Genomic DNA, 21,885 nt, shown 5'->3' on the forward strand with positions numbered 1-21,885 from the left:
GGGGAATGATGTGGCAAATTATTTGGGCATTTTTGATGGAAATTGCCTTTTAAAACAAAACCACTCTGCTTGCTTGTACAGCAGTGAACTTTAAATCCTATCATTTTCTGAGAAAAGCTCGTAAGCTGCAGCTACTTTTGCCAGAAATCATCAAATAAAGAAATAAGCAGATTTCTCTACAACTCCTTGAAATGAACTTGTAGAGCTGGGGGTTGGCCCCTGCTCCCAGTTAACAGCAACAAGATGAGAGGTGATGGCCTCAAGCTGCACCAGGGGTTGGTCAGGTTTGATGTTAGGAAAAGATTCTTAAAAAGAGAGAAATGCAGTAGCACAGCTGCCCAGGGAAGTGGTGGAGTCACCATTCCTGGAGGTGTTAAGGAACTGTGCAGACGTGGTCAGTGGGCATGGTGGGGGTCTGCTGGGGTTGGACTAAATGATCCTAGCGGTTCTTTCCAACCTTAATGATTCTCTGGTTCTTTTACTGTGAAGGAAATAAGATCAGTTGCCAGTTCCTGATATTGGAGCAACTCTAAGATGTATGCTTGTTGGGTTGTTTCTTTTGCTATGTTTTTGGAAGTCGTTCTGGCTTGTTTCCATTCTAAATTAGAAGAACTGAGGCACAATGGGTTGCACCATGCAACTGATTGCAAAAGGAATAAACAACCCAAACTTCTCTTCCTTCATGCCCAGGGCAGTGCAGGCTCTGTTCTGCTCCCCTTCCCATGAGCCAAGCTCCCAGCAGTGCAATGGGGATGTGTGCCCTCCCAGCCCTATAACTCAGTGATTTATCTGCTTGCTAGAAGGCATTGCACACAGGCAGATCTGACAGTAATGGTGCTTGATAAAAATCCTTCCATTTGCCTGATTTGGTAATTGCTGTTAGCAGTTTAATGCCTGCGCCGAGCGTGTTTTCATACTGTCAGCACAAACCACATGGCAACAATCAATGTAATACTGGGTCCACAGCAGCAGCAAGAGCAAGAGAAGAAGCTACATTTCCCTTGGAGGATTTCATTCTTACTTGCTAAACAGGCTGGGATTCCCCTGATCATGAAACCCTTGGTCTGGGAGCACCATAAATGGAGACTTTGAAGGCCAATGACCCTTGTCTTTCTCAAACACCTGGTGTTGCTGTCTTGGGTCCTTCCTCTTGATTGAACACGGTCACTCAACTAAATTTTAAGGTCACTTGTATCTTCTACAGCACTGTGTGGTCTTAGAGAAGGTGTTTGTGAGTGCTGGGGGTGGGCAGGGCTGGTGGCTCAAAGCAGAGTTCTGCGGTGGTGTGCGTACGTCATTGCTGGTGTCATTTGGGCATTCCTGTCCTTGCCGTGCATCTCCTGCAGACATGACATGGCTGCAAAAACCTCATCCCCACAGGGACCTCTGAGTCACTTCCAAAAATAGGGAGTTAGGAAAGTTGCTGCTCAAGAGGAAAATTACTAAAAGCTGTTGGCTGGGTTGGTGCATCCCAACCAGGGCACGTGGTGTGGCTGTTGGTTGGGGCTCTGAGAGGAGGTGTTGATGGTTATTGTCCTGGTGCAGGTTGCAGCTGGATGTCCTAACGCAGGATATGGAAGCTGCCATGGTTGGAGTCCTCCTGTGATCTGGCGCAGTGAAACTAGATGTGGAGAGTGGCAAAGAGGAGACAAAGTGGAATGTTCTACTGGCTTTTATATGCAGCAAAGCCCCAGCCTGTCTGTGCTGTTTGAATTTGTCAGATGCCTTTGTCACAAAGACCATTTTCTGTAGGGACAGCATCTGGGTGATGCTGATACAAGCAGGAGTTTAGGATTTGTGAAGGGTTATCTGATTTGAATCAAATAAAGAACCACTCTGAAACCCTGCCCAAAACATAAATGAAGCCTGCAGCATGTTAACAAGATGAGAAAGTCTGTCCAATTCATTTAATCTCTTTCAGGCTCCTCTTTGCTTCCAGGTGTTCATCTGGCTCACAAGCCAAAACATCCTGGGAGAGGATCTTGCAGCCACGTTTGCAGCCCATCAGATAAAGTTCATGCCTTGGAGCAGGCGTGCTGCTGCAAGGCTCCTGCTCTGGCTGGGCCAAGGACATCAGGCTGGGGCTTCGAGGCCAGATCCCAAAAGTAAATGTAAAAATACAGGTTGTGTCAACCAAATGCCTCACCATTTGGCATGCATTTCACCTCACAGGTCTTCCTCAAGACATGTGCTTTGTTTAGCCAATAGGCAATGCATTTTCCTCTCCAAAGTCATACCAAAAGCCTGCAGAAGCGTTCAACCCAAGGAGCGACATCTGCCAGGGAACCCAGGGAACAGCCAAGGGGGAACAGGGTGAGGAGGATGGATGAAGATGTATTTTCAGTAGCCTGGAGACACCAGAGCACCTGATGCTGCTGCACATCCCAAGGGTTACACTGTCCTGGAAGCAACTGTGTCAACCCCAGGGACTCCTCATTGCCACAGGAGCCTGGTTTTCTCCTTCCATTGAAAATTCTTTAGATTGACTTTCTGGTCTTTCTCTAATCCTTCTGGCACTGTGAGTACTTGCAATTTTTTTTTTCCCAAAGAGCTGAATCTAGTCATTTTTTTTCCTTCAAGGCTTCAAGGGAAACGGAAAGGTACTTAACTTATGTTTTATTCATTGCAGTCACTATCTCTTGTTAATTTACTTACATTATTTACAGAATTTTAAAGTATTTTGTATGTTAGGCAGCATCCCAGGTCCTATAAAATGCTAATTTTCCAACTGTATCGGAGGTAAACATCTTTTCTGGGCCCCTAGGTAGACAAAGGGTCATCCCCATTCTTAATTTATTTTTCATGATTCTATATATAAATGCAATAAAGCCTGCTGGAATGGCAGATCTCAAACAACCCACTTCTCTATGTGGTTAAATTTTATGAAGGTCCACTGTGATTGTGTTACTGGTACAATAAAATTCATTCTTGATCTAGTGCCCTTAATGACTAAGGATGACCGAACCTTGCTTAAATACAGGAATAACTATCTTGGATCTTTGCCCTACATGGGAATGGAACAGAAGGTTCAGAAAGTTCACTTAACTTTCTGGAAAAAAAAACTGCTCTATTTTCACAGTTGTTTCTTTGCACTTCCTGATTTCGGTGAGAGAGGAAGTGGGGGAGAAGCCCAAACCCCAGAAGGCTCTTAATGTTTTAGGTTTTAATCTTGTGTCCGTGAGCTCCTGACAAATTGCTCCTATTCCCCTCCTTGGGTTTGAAGCTTTCAACGTGTGGAGACTGTTGACACCATAAAAATGGGCAGTACATGCAGATTTAGGAATGTGTTGGGTCTAAATCACAATGACATGCCTGAACCATGTGTTTCCCATTGGTCAGCTGTCTCTTAAGGTTTAAGACCTGCCAATGGAAAACACTTGACATTACCTCCCAGTGGTGTTTATACTGGCAGGGTGCAGCCACGTGCCCATAGTCACCATAGCACATCCCATGGGCCCTATTCTCTTCTGGTCATTGCTATTGGCTCCAGTGCTTGCCATGCTTCTCCCATATGTCCTATAGGTGCCCCACAGATTCCTCTGCCAGCCACCAGGATATGGCCCATCATAATGGGAGCAGGTCTTACCTAGAGTTTATAACACAGAGCAGTGTTTCTGCTCTGCCTGAGAGACAGTGCCTCCACCAGCACTTTTCTGTTGGTGGATCCTGTGCTTCATTTAATTCCGACTGGTGCCATCGCTGCGCTCCATCTCTGCTGCAACCTCACTCAAAAACTCCTGTATAGTAGATTTGCCCTGAAGGAATTGTTTCATGGGAAGTTTCTCTCCTTGGTGTCAAGGCAGTTGCTCCACCATTCTCTGTGGGTCCCTTGTCAAGGAGAGATCAGACTGCAATAAGTAGAATGACTTAACTTACAGTTTGGTTTGCAGGTGGCATTATTCTGGCTTCTACAACAGAGGATGTCTGGCTGTAGTGCCTTTGAACAAAAATGTTGGCATCCTTGAAGGCTTCCTTTGACTCTAAGGAATAAGGCAGGGATATCAAGTTGCAAGCACGTGGCCTTGGCAGTTATTTTTCAGTGCTTAGAGTTTCCTGAAAGTTTCAAACTTTTCCAGTAAATGCATCATGGTATGTAATATATGCTCAATTAAATGCAGAGGGTTTCATTTGGAGACGATCCTGCGCAGCATTGAGCAATATGCTCTGCAATGGGCAACCTTGTTGCTGCTTTGGGACCTTGTTCCAACAAACTCATGGATGTCCCTCACCACCAGGGCTTCTCTTCGCCCCATGTGATGCCACCACTGGCTCCATGCATTCCCTTCGGGTGGGTTTGAATGTGCCTGGTCAAAAGTTCTCCCTTTTTCCCCAACCTATAAGGTGAGCAAATACTCCTTGTGGGTTTGGCAAATGCACACCCTGTGGCATTTGCCAGCATTAAATACCAGTAGACCATTTCCATCAGTTCCAAAAAATGAACGTGCCCATTGTGTGCCTGGCCTGGGTGATATCAGTCAGTCATGAAAGGAATGCTGTGGTGCCCCAGGCAATTTCTGGCTAAAGCAGAAGGAGCGTATTGCTGATGGAGGAAGAAAAAGATTCTCTTCAGATAACAGCAGAAAAAAAAAAAGAAATAATGGAATAATGGAAATGACATGGCAGGTTAAAGGAGTTTTTCGTGCCCAAGATACATGTGGAAGGGATGCATTCTTTTTTGCAGGGTAAAGAATATCCAAGGGAATGCCTGCTAAATAGGCTGCTGTATGCAGTTACAATAGCAAGAGGAGGCTTTTTTATTGGACTGTAATTACAAATCCAGAGATAAATGATGCGGACACGTGCTCTTTCTGAGGACTAAGCTGGAATGTTTCTGGATATGAGGAACCTGCTTTATACCCATGTAAATTAATGTATTCCAAGCCGGACCCCCACCTGATCATTTCCATTGCACTCACTGAAATGTATTATATATACTTCCAGGATGTAATTTGCTTGAGTGAAATTGTCGTTTTTATTCCTAACTAGCTGGCAACCACTGGGCTAAAGACAGCTCTTCAGAAAGTGACCTTGGAGACCACGCAGCATTACCAATGTTTAAATTGCACAGAAATGTTAGGACTGCATAACAAGCTGTTGGTTGTCAGGCTGAGCAAGCAAGCTGGGATGGAGGTGATGTTAAGAACTACTGCCTCTCTGCCTGGGCTGTTCAAAATGCTTTCCTCGATTCTCTCTTCCTCTGCTATCTTTCCCCTGGTGGCTTCCTGGAGATAAGTCTCAGCTCTTGGGTAAATATTGTTCAGAATAAATAAGGGAGATAGAGGAAAAATGTTTGTTTTGTACTTCAGTGGGGTGACGAAAGACTTCAGGTAGGCGGCAGCCTGGGCCGTTGTTCCTTGGTGTTTTTGCTCCGATTTCTTCTGAAATGAAATGTTGAGAAATGTGTGGTGGCAATGAAAGGTGTTTCTTTCTCTCACTGGTGGGTTTTCTGAGACCTGAGGGCTTTTAACCTTGTTCCCCAAAATATTGGCTGGGAACTTAGGGGGGCCTGTGGGGAAAAATGGATGTAACAACTTTTTGTCTGCTCTGGAGGCATCTCCCCTACACAGACAGTGCAGCATCTGTGTCATGCAATGCAATCCTACCTGGGATTGCATTTAATTTGAAACATCAGCAATTAAATACCCAGGGAACTTCGGACACAAAACAGCATGGAAATGATGTTGCTAATTCTTCTTCTTCTTTTTTTTCCTTTAAAAATGCCTATTATTTTAAAAGTTGTTAACAAATATTCTCTTTTGGAAGGATCTTCTTGGAAGTTACTCTCATTCTTGCCTTCTTGCTCATAGAATCCTAGAATGGCTTGGGTTGGACGGGATCTCAAACGTCATCAGGTGCCAACACCCCTGCCACAGGCAGGGCTGCCAACCTTCAGATCAAGTACTAGGTCAGGTTACCCAGGGCTCCATGCAACCTGGCCTTGAACACCTCCAGGGAAGCGTTGTTTTGTTGTTATGGCTGTTGTTATTTCAGCCTGCCTTAAGCCCAGATAAGCACTGCTGTGCCCTGCAAGCTGAGGGAGCTGCTGGCAGCAGTGCTGGGCACCACACTGTGCTATACAGGTGCTTTGCTTTTCTATTTTCCACCTCCTAGCAGGGAAAAGGCTAGCGAGGAGAAATCAATAGGGGTCAGCCCCTTCTGGCTTCTGCTGAGTGCTTTGTTGCAAGTGGCAGATTTCATTCACATCTCAGTTAAATGCACCTAATCCATGGACTCTGTGTCCCAGTGCTCTGCTCCTAAACTGCCCTCCAGCACTGCTGCCGTGTACTGTGCTCTGATGCATCAGACCCACAATGTTTTCTCTTCCCCATATGTGCCCTGGCTGCGTGCAGGCTGTTTGTGGGGTTATCCAGGTGCACTGTGTTGGAGGAACAAGCTTCCAGCGCTCTCCCTCCTGTAGTTTATGGCTTTCACTCTTCTGGCAGGGAACAAAAGGATCTGACCTTCCTAGGGGCGAGCGGGGAAGTTACTAAATAACCAAGTCCTCCCCTCCCCAAAAGGCTGTAAATTGTGCTGAAATATTGGTTTCAAGATATGCCAGATGAGAAGCTGTTGCAGGCCACTGAGTGATTTTTAATTCGAGAAGAGCCAGCGGAAGTGCTCTACCCTGGAAAACTCCAAGGGTGAACAAACATTTACCTACTGCCTGCTTGCTGTCCAAGGGTCTGGAATGGGATATTGCTCCTCCTGGAGATGCAGAGATGGATGCAGGTCTGCAGGATAGCAAGAGCCACAATAGTCTTCTCATTTTCCCATGCGAGACTTCCATTAAACACTATAAAAGGCCCCACTTCTTTCAGGTAAGACCCTTCCTAAAAGGCTCTCGCTTGCTGTTCCCCCTGTTATTTTTTCCATACTTGGACTTCATTATGCAAAGGACATTTCTGAGCTGTGAAGGAAATGGTTCCAAGCCATGGTCTACTGCTGGGAAACAAAGAATTAAAAAGTATTTTCCATGGCTCCACTTGAATGCATCCAGCTCAGTGTTCAGTAGCTCCAGCTTTATAGGATGGATTGCTGAAGTCCCTCTCTGAGATCACCAGGCTGTGGGAAGGAGCTCCATCAGACTTGTGATTTCTCTCTCCCTAGCCAGTAAGGTATCAGTGTTACTTTTTGCACCCTAGGAGAGCGACTCTAATTAGGCTTATTAAAGCTAGTTCTCTATTAATTGTATGACCGTGATCCTACAAACACCTCTGCGTGTGTAGGAGTGCTATTTGTGTTAAGAATTCCCTGCTGGAGTGGTTGAATCCATGCTGAAAGCTGAGCGTGTTCATGGGGCTGTTGAGAGCAAAGTCTGCATTGGGACAGTTGCAGTGATTTGGTGTAAGAGAGAACTTTGTGAGCAGTGATGCTGCGCTGTCTAGAGATGGAAATAACAACCAGTCATTTTCTCAAGTGAAAGCGCAATGTCAAGATGTTTGTGGTTTGTTTTTTTTTTTTTTTTTTTCCTTTTGAGGAAAAGATAAGTTTTATTCACTTTTATACCTTGTTACTATGGCTGAACACCACTGCTGTCCTCAGAGCTCCTGAGCAAGCACTGGGGGGATCAGCTCATCTCTAGATAACAGCAATAGTATGAGAGCTGATGGCCTTCAGTTGTGCCAGGAGAGGTTCAGGTTGGATATTAGGAAAAAATTATTCTCAGAAAGAGTGGTGATGCACTGACACAGGCTGCCCAGGGAGGGCTCAAAGCAGTGCCAAGCCTGCATGCATCCACTTGACCTATAAGTAACACTGGCCTTGCACCCTCCAAATCTGATGCGCCATCTCAGCTCAAGATCAGTGTCCCCTGGGGACAGACAGTGTCTTGTCTCACAGCCTGCTCTCAGTGAGAGCATTTTTCTTCATGTGACTTCTGAGCCTTCTGCTTGCCAGATCCATGACACCGGGCTGTGATCTCCAGGGAAGGCCCCGGGTTCATTCCTTTGTCCTGTGACTAATTAGAGCCTTCAGGAAGGAGTTGTGCACCATGGACACAAGTGTGTGTTGCAGGTTCCACTCACTGCAGCATGTCCCATTGAGGATTTCCCAAGCTTCATTGCTGCCATGACTCACTGTGTATTTTCTCCTCTGGGCTAGGGTTCATTAATTCCGGAATTAAACTTATTGCTTCTTTAGACAGGAGCTGTGTCAGAGCATCCTCATGAGCTCCTTAACAGTTCTCCATGTTGGTGATTCTGATCTGTTCAAAAGCCTGGTTTTGAACTCGTTGGAGCTGATGGAAAGAGTTCTATTGACTTGCTGGGAAAAGCTTACTTTGAGCCCTTCATGAGGATGAAGGCACCATCTGAAGAATCCCTTAAAGAACTTCCTCCTTCTCGCTGCCTTCCCAGGAGCTGAAGAAGTGGCAGCCTGTCTGGGCAGCAGAGCCCATGGGTCAGGGAATGTCCCACCATGGATCTGACCAGCGGCCGCAATCGCAAGCACAGCGCTGCCGTTTGCAGCAGAGATCCCTAATGAGCTGGGAGCACTGGAATTTTTCCAGCGTGTAGCCCCTGTTGGCTGCCCTCCCATTTGGTCATGCTAAACGACGAGGTAAATAGGCCTTTCATGAAATCTAACACCCGCCCTACCTAATCCCCCTTGCCTTCAAACTGTGGGGCTAATCAGTTGTTTTGACATAACCGGGATCCAAATTCTATAAGGAACATGGCCAAGAAAAGTTCAAATCCAAGACCAAAATTAATGAGAACTTCAAAGAAATTCACCACCAAATGTTACTAATTTAGTACACCCTGTGTTTGAAACCAATGACCTAATTGGAAACTATATTCTTTAAAAGCCATTATGTCCCAGCTCCTTAGTATTCGGGAGGTGGCTTCTGAGATCAGAGTAGGTTTATGTCACTTGGTAGGACAGCGTAGAGGCTTTCCACTCCCACCTCCCTAAAGCACGGATGAAATATCCTGCTGTTGACTGCGTTAGGTGATTGTGCTCTTAATGCACAATAAATAACAGGTTCTGAATCAGACAAACAATTTCCTTCTGCTCTCTAAGAAGTGAGTATAATATTACAAATCCTTTAAAGCCGGTTGAAGCAATGAAAGGTCTGATTAACTTTGCTGTCACGTTGCCAAAAAAACAGCACATTAAAAAAAAATGTACTTAGCATAAAAATGTACATTGTTGTACAGGGCTGCCAATGGTGCATCTGTCTTCCCGGAATTTCACCGAGGTCTGCAACAAGTGCGTGTGCAGGAGCTGATCCTGCATTACTTGACTGTGGTTTTGGGTCAGCAAGGGAAGAAAATCAGGGTTTTAGGTCTGGAAGTTCTCCAGGTAAGCCAGAACTCATCACCTCTGTACCTGGGTGTCTGACTGTGTGAAATCAGGGCTTCCCACGGGGGTAGGAAGGTAAAATCTGATCTTTGGTGCATCTCCCTGATCCTTTGTTTATCTTCTCCATCCCTCATTTCTAGGAAGTAGTGATAAGAAAACAAAGTTGATCTGTCAGACTGTAAATTCTCTTTAAATGAACTGAGCTTATTTAAGGTAATGAAGATTTTTTTTTTTTCTTGCTGTTGAGGAAGTCAGTGTCTATGAGGCATCAACTCAAAAACACTTGCTTGATTTTTTCTGGGCAAAATAACATCCCTAGAAGGATGTGTAAGGAAAATTTTGGTCCATACTTGAATAATTAACCATGAACTTAGTGATTTGGGATGTACAGGAGCCCATTTCAGATGCTGAATTGTATCTGGGACACCACATTTCCAAACACAGCCATCTCCCACATAGTTCTAGCTCTAGTGCTACTGTGGAAAACAGACCATGGAAGAAATGCAGCTCTTTGATAGGGGCCCAGTGATCTGTCCTGCCTTCTTCTGAGGATTTTCCAGTAGTTTGGAAGCAGTTGTTAATTTCTAAAGGAGGTTACATGGTGTCTCAGACTGATAACTGATGTTCTGCTTCCCTAAGTCAGAGTGGATTTCCCCCTTTCTGGCTGATGTAAATGCAAAGAGCAGTTATCAGTTCAAAAATAAATAAAGGAATGATGAAAAGAAAAGAGGGCTTGACAGGACTGGGGCAATTTGGTTACATTTAGCCTGTAAGAAAGATTCCTTGTTTTCATGCTGGTGAAATTTTGCCAATAACTGCTTGGTTAACATCAAGGAAGGTTTTTCTTGGGTCATATTCAGAAAAGTTTAAAATGAAAAAAGAAAACCCAATGGGCTCCTTTGTTGGGGAAGGAGCTGGCTCTGCCTGGTGCTGGGTGACCTTATGTAGGTTGGGTATTCAGCACGGTGGCGGATCCTTAGGTGTGAGCACAGTGAGCTGCACTGCACCATTTCCATGGAGGGCATGGTGGTGTGTCCCAGTGGAACCCAATTCATCTGTTAGGCAGCCACTGACTTGCTCCTAATGGCAGTCCTTCCCTGCTGCAGTGCAGGGAGCATCCCTGTTAGTGTGCTTGAAGCACGCTGTAACTCTGCTGCATGTGTTGAAGTGGGTCCTGGGGAGGGCTGGATATTTAAGTGATTTCTTCTTTGGGGCTTACAAGCCTTATGGGGTCTGTGCCACCTTCGGAGCTGGGCAGGGCTTGAAAAGCTTAAGTGCAGAGGAGACTGCATTTCCCAGAAAAGGGGAATTTGTATTTTATAAATCCCGCAGTACCCATTTTGCTCGCATCCATTTTATGATTGTAATTACTTAGGTTACTTTTATTTTAGAAGAAGGAAAACAATAATGAAAGGAAAACTAAATAAAATAGTGCAGAGAAAGAAGGAAAACAGTTTCTATTCCAATTTTTAACCCTTCAGCAATAGGAAGAAGTGGATCTCTCAAGGTGGAGGAACACACCCAACTGCCACAGTTTCAATCTGCTCTTTTCAGCGCTGCATTCATTCATTTCTGCCTTAGGAAAAGGCAAAGCTCCTGTGTCTTCCTTGTGCTTCAATGAGCTGTGGCTCTCTGGGGGCCTGCAACAAAATTGGGCATATTGTATGTTACATATTATATGTGATACAGAGTATGTATTGTGTGTTATACATATATATATGTGCATGGCATTATGAAATGCTCAACACATAACTGCATATCTCACAGAACATAGCAGGTTTATGCTGCTGCTGGCCCTTTTGGCAGGGATGTGTTCCTGATGCACAGAACCACATTGTCAGTACTGATCAGAATGGAGCACTTTGTTAGTCTGCCCCATAACAAATATGTGCCCACATTCCTTTTATTCCATTTAGATTTTTGATGTGACTATTTTTTTCTATATATGAAATAGACTGAAACAAGTACCCAGATGCTATGACCCAACAGAGCTCCCTGATGGGCTCTTGTCTATGAGCAAGGGGTTTCTGCCTCAAGCCATTAATGTTACGTGCTTGGATTCATCATTCTGACGGTGTTGGGCTGAGGTCCTGCCCACATTTCAGCACGGAGTCTATCCCCAAGTTTTGGCAAGGTGAGGAAGTTGGACTGGATGATCCTTCTGGGTTCCTTCCAACTCGGGATGTTCTATGGTTGCTCCTTCTCAGTGATTGTGGTGTATATGTACAGTTACAGTGGATGAGTTGAGAAAGGCATCTCTGGTGCTTGCACCTTGCTCCAGCGAGACAAAGAGATTGTAATCCTAAAATAAGATACATCTCAAAGCATGGAATTGTCACTGCTGGAGATGCTGCACTTTCATAGACGCTGCTCACTGTGTTCCCAGTTCCATTGCAATGCTGGAAGCTGCCATATGTAAAACCCCCCAAAAATCATTCCTTCCAAGGATCTCCCATCAATCAATCTGCACCTTTGTGATGCCCGCACGTCAGAGCATCAGCATTGACTGCATTGGGTTTGTTGAATTTTATTGACCCTTTCTGGGTATTTCACCCCAAAAACGATGCCATGTCCATTCCTGGGTCCTTCGTGAGCCATAAGGAGCAGGTGCCACGTGCTCTACACCCACCCCAAATTGCATGGCAAGCTCCTAGGAAGGCAAGCAGATGTACTGGGCTCTGAGCAGGGGCAATCAGGAAGGGAATTAAAATTATGATATGTTGCTATGGTAATCAAGTCCCAGGATTTGTCTAGGAGGAGAAGCGAGGTTGCAGCAAGTTGCTCATGAATTCCTCAGTAGGCTTTTCGATACTCTGTTTCCTTTAAATGAAATTGGAGAAAGACTTGCAGTTCATAGCGGGGATAAAAATTTTATGAACCTAAATCTAGGCAGTGTTTTAGTGTCAGTCAGCATTAACCCACAGCATGATCACATAAATAATTGAGATCTCAAATACCCCAGAGCTCGGGGTTGGAACCCTGGCAGCACTGAAGGCTCTATGGGCAGCACAGTACTTGGGAGCACGCTGCCAATCAATGTGAGCATCCTGAAAGTGCACCACCCCTGCCCTGAGACCTGAAATATGGGAGCAGAAGAATGAATGCAGTTAATAAAAAGTCATGGAAACGTAGCAGAGACCAAACACCTGTGAGAAACCCCAGAGGAAAGGATTGCAGAGCTCTGCTTGGTTGTGAGGATGGCAGCTGATTTTAAAAATGGAGATTAAAAAAAATAATCATTTTCTTTGGGTTCTTTTTGTCCAACCCATCTCTTAGTTCCCCTCCTACAACAAGATTAGACAGAGCTGACTGAAAATTAATTGAACATAATGATGAAATTATTGACGTTTTGAGCAAGAATAACACTAAGAAAGGAATCTGGTCCCAAGCTGTCCCCAGTTGTGACTTCAATCCTTTCTGCTTTTCTCTTCCCATCCCTTCTCTACTGCCTTATTCTTCCTTTTTCAGAGGCAAATGGGGAAGCCAAAGGGGCAGAACAAACAGTGGGCTGCAGGGAAAAACGAGAGCCAGGGGAGGAGAAAGGGAATGAACAAAGTACAGAGAAGTGACGGCTTTGAGGGCTTCCAAGGACCATTGTCAGGAAGAAAATAAAGAAGTTTTCTTGTGGCAGTGAGCTGTTCTATGTTGAAAAAGACGTGGGGATGAAAAATGCAGACTGGAGGGGAAGGAAGGCCATGAGGACACTTCTTTCTTCTGACAGACTGCTGTCTGGAAGGGGATGGAGGACGGGGATAAGAGCATCCGCAGCTTGGAGGCTGCTCAGGGCTGTGTCTGAATAGCAGCCTTTGGAGGCCCTGCAGAGCCTGGTGATGGACCAGAGCTTCTAACAGGGAATGGGGCTTGGGGTAGAAATATTTCATTGTGGAATAAATCTTCATTTCACTCGGTACCTCCAGAACCGTGGAGGTCAGAAGCACTGGGGTTGGTAGGAATAATTACTATTTTTATTATTTTTAAGCTGGGAACCTAGCCTGGATTTTTCTACCCTAAGGAAGACACAAAACCTCCTGAACCTCCAACCTTGGAGCCTTCCCCCTGCCCCAGCCTGGCTCACAACGCTGCTGCTGTATGCCCATGAGGTAAGCAACGCTGCTTGGCAGCTGGCTGCACACACCCAGGGAAAATAAACACACAGAATTACTGCTGGCTCCTTCTGCCTGGTGCTACACTTGGGCTGGCTCCACCGTGGCACGTGAATAAAGCACAAGGCTGGCTGCTGCCGGGTCGGTGGGTTGATTTCAGGTCTTTATTTTTTTGCAGGCTATGAGAAAGCAGGAGTTCTAAAGGAAAGAGGTTTTTTTCTCCCTTCTGAACCAGGCTCATGTGATTTCTCACTCAGTTCAGGCAGCATTGGGCTGTGCAGTGCAGAGGGGCCAGGGCACTTAGAGCAGTTCTGCTCTCTGGTCAGAAATGGAGCATCACTATGGGCTGTCCCTGGTGGGAATGTGTTGTGTCAGATGTTGGCCTTCTGTAGATTTCCAAAGAGAAAAACTGGACTATTAAGTATCTATAAACATACATAGGTGGGATTGTTCAGTCTGGAGAAGAGGAGGATCAGAGGAAATCTTATTGCTCTCTACAGCTCCTTGATAGGAAGTGGTGCTGAGGTGAGGGTTGGCCTCTTCTCCGAGGTAACAGCAATAGGACGAGAGGTGAAGGCCTTAAATTGTGCCAGGGGAGGCTCAGGTTGGATATGAGGAAATGTTTCTTCTCAGAAAGAGTGGTGATGCAGTGGCACAGCTGCCCAGGGAGGTGTGCAGCCACCGTCCTTGGAGGTGTTCAAGAGCTGCCAATATACAGCATGAGGGATGCGGTCAGTGGGTGCGGAGGGCGTGGGTCTGTGGTTGGATTGGATGATCTTAGAGGTCTTTTCCAACCTTAATGATTCTATGATTTTATGTAATAAAGAATAATTGAATTACTCTCATCAACCCGTCTGCGTTTTAAATATTTCTTGATAGCTGCTTAGAAACAGTTTCCACCTTCATTGGAAATGGGAACAGTTGTCAGAGTAGATTGTGATAATGCAAATTTGCAAAGAGCTGATCCTAAATAGAGATATCTTGAAGAAAGTTTCCATTTAAAAGCCTGCACCTCAGATGTTTGCTGATTCAAAGGCAGTGCTCACAAATCTCTGGTAGCACGTTCAAGAATGGCTGTTAATATCTCCAGGCTGACTCATGTCTCATGCTGGAGTCCATGGTGCAGAATGTAAATAAAATAGTGAGAAATTAAACGTGAACAGGAACACAGTGTTATTTAAGAACAATTCTAAATTAGACAAAAGTTTCCCCAGAACTCTTAATGACCTTTGCTAACAAAGGCTCCCATTTAGGTGTGCTTTTTCTAATTCTTTTTTTTTTTCTTTTTTTTCAAAAGACTAAAAATAAACTACTGAAGCCCAAGAGGCTGCAATGTGCCACTTCAGCCAAATCAACTGAAAAAATCCAGCTTAAAAACAAACTGTATTTTACTGACATAATTAAAACTTCCAAAAGGAAACATGAACTTCTGCTTCTTCAGAAACAGCAAGGGGAGGGAAGACCCCCCACTTACTGAACGCTTACTTCTAGCAAAAGCTCTCTAAAACAAATTCTCATTTCCCACTGGAATCATCCAGTTCTCCTATCAGCTGAGAAACATTGTGTTTTGGCATTAAAAATGACTGCTAAAAGTTCTTAACCAGAAGCAGAAGGCCAGCTGGGTAAAGGGAAATCTTATGGGATGTGTGTTGCTTCCCACCTGCACCCGTTTCAGGTATCAGAAGGCATCTGAGCAGGGATGGTCAGTCCACCATGCCAGGCTTAATGAGGCAGATCATTGCAAAATGACACGTCTCTGTGAGGTGCTGACTCTTTATTATAGCATCCTCTGAGGTATTTGCTTTAGTCAGTGCTTGGATGGTCACATCAGGTCTCTTAGCTCTCTTCTGTGAATTAAAGTGGAATTCAGCATTAATGAAGGTCTAATTTTATGGTGTTATTGTTAAGAGGAAGTAATACAAGCCGGGGAATACTGGCAAGGAAATAAACTTTTGAGGTCCATGCCAGTAGTTAGCTCTCTGAACTAGCTCTGGTAAATGAGTAGATCAAACAGAACTTTGACTTGCAACTCAAAAAAAAGCCACCACCCATTTTGCAGTCTTTCCATTAAGTTTTTCCCCCAATGTTTTTTAATTATGTCTGTTCTTCCCATTCCTCTAACTGGCTTCAGGGGAAGGACCACGATTCCTCCCAGTGCCATCTCTGCCAGCCAGACCTGGGAAGCACCAGAGACTTCAAAAGACCAAGGGTTGCTGGGACCCAGGTTCTGCTGCCTTTCTTGGCTGTGCTCAAGGGGATTCCTACATTTGGCAGCTAGATTTTGCAAAGGAGTAGTGAATCTTTCGGCTTTTGTTTGGACAGGTAACTGGATTTCAAAGTGGTGTAAGCCTTTATCAATGATTGACATCAATCCAGACCAGTGTAATCTTTATGGAGACCACTGGACTGTCCATGCATGTTTATGAGCTAAATCACTGCTGGTGATTGTAGCCACAGTGCTTAGCTCAGATGTGCTGAGCGCTGTGTGTTGAGATGTAGAATTAAGAAGCCAAGGCTACTTTTCATAGAATCATAGAACGGTTAAGGTTGGAAGGAACCTTAAAGGCCATTTTGCTCCAACCCCCTGCCATAGGTAGGGTGTCAGCTGCCAGCTCAGACTACCCAGGGCCCCATCCAACCTGACCTTGAACACCTGCAGGGATGGGACACTCACACTTCCCTGGGCAGCAGTGCCAGGGCTCACTGCCCTCTGACTGTAAAGGTTATTTTGTGTTGCACTTATCTTAAGAACTTTAAGGGCAAAACAACTTCCCAACTTGTGATGGATGGCCTTATAGCTAAGCCTGGAATGCATCCTTTCCTGTTGTCCCTATGCCATCCCATTGCTGCCCTGAGCAAACTCTGTGATGTGGGACAACTGTCAGCTGGCTCCAGAAAGGGATAGTGTGAGGGTGGCTACATCCACCCTCCTACATGCTCTTTGGCCGGAAGCGAGAGGGTTTGAGCCAATAACTAAAAATACAGCTCATAGCCTTGGATAAAGGCAGGTTTGTCAGCAGTAGCTTCTCTGCTGGAGTCCTTGCATCAATGCTAGCACAAAGTTGCGTGTGTTGTGGGGAAGGGTTGGTGCCCTGCTGTTTCTTTCTCTTTCTGCCAAGGTGCTTTTGTCTCACAAAGCCACAGCTGGCTGCAGCTGGAGCTGCCTGGGCTCTTCTCCCAGCCAGATCCCTGTCTCCCTGGGGGCACTTCCATAGGATAAAAAGGAAAAACTTCTCACAGCAGTCCCTGTGAACTCATCCTAGTGGATGGCTGAATGGCACAAGGCAGTAGGACACAGCCCACTGGAGGGGAGCCAGCTCAAGTGGACACACTGGGCAGCTGGTGGTGACTTACTGGGTCTGGCAGTGCTGTGTGGAGGCTGCCAGCACTAAAGCTGAGCTGTTGCGAGCAACCAGCTCTGATTCAGAATAGGTTTGGTCAGTGTTCTTTACAAATCCTTCGCCCTGTGCTCAGTCTCTTCACTTTCCCTCCAAGACTGTCCTTGATGTAAGAGGAGCTGGCAAGGTGAATCCAGGCATTACATCATGGACATCCTGTTGCTTCAGACATTTGTGTGTGTTTGACTTGGCTAATGTTTCTTTCTCAAGATCGATGAGTGCCTGTTCTGTTTGCCTTTCTCTGAAGATAAAATAACCTCCCTCCTGGGATTGGATTCCAGGTCTGGGCTGCCCAGCTGTGACAAAGGACAGGTGTGGGGCTATGGGCAAGACAAGGCTGCCTTACAGGAGATGCTTTGAGATGAGCACCTCCATGAATGTCCCTATTAACCAGGGCTGCTCTTATTCACACTGTACTGCAGGCATCTGGGGAAAAAATGTGAAAGGATGGAAGTGGAAGACATCAGCCCCTATGAAGAGCGTGGAGCAGAGAGCAACAGTGTGAGAAAGGGGGAAAAAAGATGAAATATTCCACAAGTTGAGCTAAAGATGGTCACTTTGATGATGCAGAATGTGTCATTAACAATGTTTAGAAAGATTGTATTTCTAATCTTGGTTGTGCACTTGTTACTCTCAGCAATCTTATTTCTCACTCTTGGTTGGGTCTGGTCCCAGGCACATTGGAAGGATCCTCCCATGACCCCCACAGCTCTGCCCTGTCCCTGGAAGAGCTGAACACAAACAACCCCTGGGGCTGTGAAAAACAGCAGAGTTACAGCAAAAGACAACTGTGAGCTGGAGTGCCCCATCCATCAGTAATTCAAGCTCTCTTTAAACACTGGTAATGGCTCTGGATGGCTGCAGTAGCTGCAGTAACTGCAGTAACAGCCAGGGCTCAGTTGTTTACAGGAAAGACTGTGTCTAAGGAGAGGTGTTGGTTTCCAAAAGGAAGTTTAGGGGGCACAGCCAAGGTGGGTCATGGGCTGTAGGAGGGGTCAGTGGCTTGAGTGAACCATGAGCTCCACTGATCATCTGGGGTACAGTCATGGTTAAAATATCATTATAGGTCATTAACTATGGTAATGCGAAGGGTTGGGGATGAATCCAGAGCCTGATCTAGGACCAACTCTCATGGTTTCATGGGATGAAACACTCATTGTGCTCTAAAATTAAGCTTCATTACCTGTGTTACAGCTGGCGGTCCTGCAACAAGGGACCGCACAAATCCCACCTGGAAAGCCACTGCGATAGAGCTGTGACTTATTTTTGTCATGTGCTGCCACTTATTTTATATATGCATCCGTATTTGCTGTGGTGTATCTAACACCAGCAGCTCTATGAAGACAAAGGTTTCAAAAAAAAAGAAACACCAGACCCCAAACCTACAAATTTCTGTGACCAGTTATGCTGGGGGGAGGCAGAGAAAGGAGAGAGAAACTGCAGACCTTAACCTGGGTTAACTAAACACACTCTTAAACTCTGCTTCAACATAAGACTTCTAACATTACCTGCTTGGCATGTCATAGCCACTGATGAGAGCCACCACACGGCGCAGTTAATCACAGAGCCAGCTGCCATAGGATACAGTGGGGCATAAAGCTTGTAAGAGAGCTCTTTTCTCTGACATCCAGAAAAATGAATAAAGGATGGAAAATCTCAGATGACAGGGCATGCACCAGCCACTAAATGGGGGTGAAGAAGCTATTTTGCAGAGTGGCTTATGCCATTTTTTCCTATTTTTTTTCCCCTTCTGGCTGTCTGTGGAAGTGAAAAGTGTTGTAGGGAACTGAATCCTTCAGTCCTTTCACTTCTGTCCAATAAGTCTTTTTAATATACCTGTGTTTTTGGAGCATGTAGACCTAAACTAGGCATCTCACTGGCACAGGTTGCTCACAGAGGTTGTGTTGTCCTGCAGACAGCCAAGGTCAGGGGATGGGCTGTGAGCACTGATGGAGCTGTGGGTGTTGGACCAGATGATCTTTAAAGGCCCTTCTAACTCTGACAGTTCTATGATTCTATGGTCTCCCTCCTATCCTAGTGCTGTGGTTGGCACAACTGATAGATTTTAGTCTCTTGCACCCTTTCCCATTTGCTTTTGTATTTTTCTCACCCCATTCCTTGGAGGGTGGATGCTTGAATGCAGCAATCCACTTCTGCTGACGGGTGCTGAGGAGCAGCCATACCAGCTTTCCTCTGAGAATTGTGTTCCTGGTGGTCAGGTCCAAACTTGGAATTTTGGAGATCCCTTTTTGGACCTACCTGAGGTCAAACTCCTGGCACTGCCCCTAGGACCTCTTCCAGAACTTGAAAACCCAGCACTAGTGACAGCCTGCAGAGATTCCTTACAGTTCCCCATCTGGGCATCACTGCAGAGGCCTGAATGAAACACTGGAGGACACAGGGTTATTTTTTGGACAGTTCCATGGTTAAAGATGCTTGATAGAGACTTGAGAGTGTTCTTTCCTCAGCTCTGTGTCACTGACCTTCAGCAAACCATTTTATCTTTCCTTTTCCTATCTGTGGCAACGATAGAAATGTTCTTTCTTTCTCCCTTTGTCTGCCTTATCTATTTATATTTTAAGGTCTTTGGGGCAAGGACTGTCTCTTCACTGTACAAAGGCTGACAGACAAAGGCATTGACCTTATTTGGGATCTTTGAGTGTTAATGTGATAACAGCACCTGAACAGTGGAAGCGTGTAAAATAGCAGCGCTGCCTATTTTGGGATGGAAAGCAAAGTGCTTTCCCTTCCTTGTAACAGCTTTTGGGATGCAACAATTAAGGCAGCAGAGGAAATCACATGGAAGTACGTGAAAACAGCAAGTTCTATGGAAAACTCTGAAACTTTGTTCAAAATGGAGGTTATCTTCCTTTTCTTCCCATTTCCTTTTTTTTTCTTTTCCTTCCCATTCTTTTTTTGACCTGAAACAATAACAGCAACACCTGAGAAAGGGAAGACCTGGCATATAATGCATACCTTGCTAAAGCTTGGGATGCAAAGGGCACAGACAGCAGCTGTGCCACGCTTTGGGAGGAATCTGGTCATGGCTCCTTTGCTGGAGCCCATGCAGCTGAGTGAGGCTGGCAGTTATCTGAGCATAGTGAAGATGTCCGGGTTATTTTCAGCCATATAAAAATGTTTTAGTGCCTTTTTTTTTTTTCCCACTACAAGAGGTTTCTCTTCTGTTTCAATGCAGAAAGTACTTTCAAACTGGAAAGTGTTACCCTTCTGCTCGAGGAGATGCCCTCTAATCTCTGCAGGTAATCTTCACACAAGCAGAGGGAAGAAGAGTGGAGTATTAATAAGCTTTTTGCTAAGAAGTGGTTAAAATTTCCTTCTTCCTCTCCTGCATCTCCGTTTAACAGTGTTTTATCTCTTTTTGATGCAGAGATTCAAACAAAAAACCCAAAAATATTATTAATGGTAAACTCAACAGGAAAACTGCTTTCTCTCCTGAGCCGTAAATGTGGATTTGACCTCTTAAGAAGTGACTTTTTTTAATTTAGTACTAAATTCCCACTAGATTAAGCACAATCTGAAGACACAATAGGGGAGCAGCAGTGGAAGGGAATCCAAGCAGCACTTAACGTCGTCTTTACTTGTGTTTCATGCTGAAAGATCAGTTCAGGTGGTGAATTATTAATGCTGCAGTCTGGCATAATCATAGGCACGCAGCCTGCCAAAATGTAAAAAGTCCATCGCAAAGGCAGGATATTGGATCCTGTTGGTGCAAACAGACGTGCTCCCGTGTTTGAAAGTTCACAGTGGGAGAATTCAAATCAACCCCCGAGGTTGGCTGCAGATTAAACTCCATTTTTAATTAGTTGCTGCACAGAGGACCTCATGTCAGGAAAAAGTAACACTAAACCCATGGAAATATCCATAATAATTATCCTCCGGATTCCGTCATTGTCAGTGGGGTAAAACATTAACATCCTTTTATCGTGCTGAAGCATTTGCTCGGTTTGTGGTTTTATTTTCCTCCTGTAGTCCAACAGTTTTAAAGCCTAATGAGTTAAGAATTGCCCAGGATGATAATGGGGCTGCTGAGACCCTGTAATGATTGGCACGGCTCGCAAAGGGGAGAAACAAAACCAGAGGAGGCTCCCCGGGGAAGGGTGTATGGCCACAAAGGCTGGAGTGGGCGACGGGCAAAAAGGGACTGTTGCTTTCACACAGTTAGGTGTTTAAGGGAAGACAAACCCTGGCCACAGCTGACTAATTTTGGCTAATTGGAACCTGCATGGGTCAAGGCCTGGAGGCCTCGATGCTGTTGGGTTGGGGCAGCATCCATCACCCACCTCCCTTCTGCACAGCAGCTCGTGACAAAGAATACATGACGTAAGAGAGGCCCCAGGCCCATCCCTAGCAGAATATTGCCTTGTGCCTGCTTGTCTCAGTGCTGCCTTCCTGCAGGTCGGGTGGATGATTGGCCAAGCGTGTTTCTGGAGCAGCCCCACAGGATGCCCTTGTTTCAGGCCAGCTTCTCACTGTGGAGCAGAATGCTTCCAATAGCCTTTTTGGATTTCTGCCCTGGAACTATGAATAGATGAGCCTTTCTTGTGTAAAAACACAGAGTCCTCCCATGGAAGGGTGAGACCTTTGATGGAGCAGGGACCCATGGGCTTGGCCATGGCGAGAGGCACAGGCAGACACGGTGCCTGTTTGCTCCACGTGCTGCTGCACATGCAGGGCTGGTCTGGTTTAGGCAATGGTTTGTCACTCAGCTACATTCATCATAAAAAACCACTTTAGGCTAAACGACAATTTTGATAACATCTCTGCCCATTCATTCACCTTTTCCCTCCAAACACCCAATGGCAACGCAGTGCACCGCCTTGGACTCAGTGCCCCTTTAATGCCTGTGATGTATATTTTAATAATATTGTTTTGACTGAATGCAGGACAGAGGAGGAAGAATAGTTCAGTGTTCCCCGTATAAATTTCACAGTAACTTGAGGATTGTGGTTAATTAAGAGTTTCACCTTTTTTTTTCCCCCTCAATACTGCTGAAATACTAACGTAAGCTTTTTTGTTTGTTTGTTTTGCTTTTTTTTTTTTTTTTTTTTTTTTTTTTTTTTTTT

General features: G+C 45.3%; 1 long non-coding RNA gene across 1 annotated transcript in view; it reads left to right on the forward strand.

The window, feature by feature from the left end:
• The first annotated feature begins 6,618 nt into the window (after nt 1-6,618).
• Nucleotides 6,619-21,885, forward strand: part of LOC122186837 — a 43,333-nt gene continuing 28,066 nt past the window's right edge. Inside the window, exons 1-2 of the long non-coding RNA XR_006181195.1 lie at nt 6,619-6,818; nt 13,280-13,400. This is a non-coding gene — a long non-coding RNA (uncharacterized LOC122186837). The remainder of the gene's footprint in view (nt 6,819-13,279; nt 13,401-21,885) is intronic.

The sequence above is a fragment of the Lagopus leucura genome, unplaced genomic scaffold (assembly GCF_019238085.1).
Source record: "Lagopus leucura isolate 7727_CA_CO unplaced genomic scaffold, USGS_WTPT01 Super-Scaffold_100040, whole genome shotgun sequence".
Classification (NCBI taxonomy): domain Eukaryota; kingdom Metazoa; phylum Chordata; class Aves; order Galliformes; family Phasianidae; genus Lagopus; species Lagopus leucura.